Below are 1,674 nucleotides of genomic sequence, written 5' to 3' on the forward strand. Positions count from 1 at the left end.
TAAATTTTAAAATCGTATCTTTTTGTTTCTTGTTAGTCAAGTAATCAACTTTAATTTTCAAAATCAAATCTTTTTAAATTTTTTTTTTCAAATCTTTTTCAAAATAAGTTTCAATCACATCTTTTTTAAAATCAATTTCAAAATCTTTTCTAACTTCTTTTCTAACTTCTTTTCTAACTTCTTTTCTAACTTCTTATCTTTCCAAAAATTGATTTTCAAATCTTTTTCAGTTAACTACTTGACTTTTTGTTTGATTTTAAAAGTTTACTATTTCAATCATATCTTTTTCAAAACCACATAACTACCTTTCTCTCTCCAATTTTCGAAAATTACTAACCTCTTTTTCAAAATTACTTTTCATTAACTAATTGTTTTAAATTTTATTTTAATTTTATTTTCCTTCTTAATTTTCGAATTCTAACTAATTTTAAATTGAAAAAAAAAACAAAAATATTTTTATTTTATTTTATCTAATTTTCGAATTTTTCCCTCTCTTATCTCCTTCTAATTAATTATTTATTTACTAACACTTCCCTTCTACTCAAAAAAAATTCGAACCAACTCTTCTCTTCTGTATTCGAATTCTTATCTTTTCCTTCTTCTATTTTTCTCTTCTACTCGCATAAAGGAACCTCTCTACTGTGGCAAAGAGGATCCCTATGATTTTCTGTTTTCTTCTTTTTCATATGAGCAGGAACAGGGATAAAGACATTCTTATTGAAGTTGATCCTGAACCTGAAAGGACTCTAAAGAGAAAGCTAAGGGAAGCTAAAGCACAACTCTCTGGAGAAAATCTGACAGAAATTTTCGAAAAAGAAGGAGACATGGCCGAAAATAATAACAATGCAAGGAAGATGCTTGGTGACTTTACTGCACCAAATTCCAATTTACATGGAAGAAGCATCTCAATCCCTGCCATTGGAGCAAATAATTTTGAGCTAAAGCCTCAATTAGTTTCTCTGATGCAACAGAACTGCAAGTTTCATGGACTTCCATCAGAAGATCCTTTTCAGTTCTTAACTGAATTCTTGCAGATCTGTGATACTGTTAAGACCAATGGGGTTGACTCCAAGGTCTACAGGCTTATGCTTTTCCCATTTGCTGTAAGAGACAGAGCTAGAATATGGTTGGACTCTCAACCTAAGGATAGCCTGAACTCTTGGGGATAAGCTGGTCACAACTTTCTTAGCCAAGTTCTTTCCTTCTCAAAAGCTTAGCAAGCTTAGAGTGGATGTTCAAACCTTCAAACAGAAAGAAGGTGAATCCCTCTATGAAGCTTGGGAGAGATATAAGCAACTGACCAAAAAATGTCCTTCTGACATGCTTTCAGAATGGACCATCTTGGATATATTCTATGATGGTCTGTCTGAATTATCTAAGATGTCATTGGACCATTCTGCATGTGGATCCATTCACCTAAAGAAAATGCCTGCAGAAGCTCAAGAACTCATTGACATGGTTGCAAATAACTAGTTCATGTACACTTCTGAAAGGAATCCTGTGAGTAATGGGACGCCTCAGAGGAAGGGAGTTCTTGAAATTGATGCTCTGAATGCCATATTGGCTCAGAACAAAATATTGACTCAGCAAGTCAATATGATTTCTCAGAGTCTGAATGGATTGTAAGCTGCATCCAACAGTACTCAAGAGGCATCTTCTGAAGAAGAAGCTTAT

The 1,674-nt window shown here is 33.1% G+C and overlaps 1 non-coding gene across 1 annotated transcript; it reads right to left on the reverse strand.

Moving 5' to 3' along the window:
- Positions 1 to 1,218: 1,218 nt before the first annotated feature.
- LOC112774922 (small nucleolar RNA R71) lies at positions 1,219 to 1,326 on the reverse strand. Its single transcript, XR_003189376.1, has one exon. It is a non-coding gene; the product is annotated as a small nucleolar RNA R71 (small nucleolar RNA).
- Between the last annotated feature and the right edge of the window lie 348 nt (positions 1,327 to 1,674).

Source organism: Arachis hypogaea, chromosome 18 (genome assembly GCF_003086295.3).
Source record: "Arachis hypogaea cultivar Tifrunner chromosome 18, arahy.Tifrunner.gnm2.J5K5, whole genome shotgun sequence".
Taxonomy (NCBI): domain Eukaryota; kingdom Viridiplantae; phylum Streptophyta; class Magnoliopsida; order Fabales; family Fabaceae; genus Arachis; species Arachis hypogaea.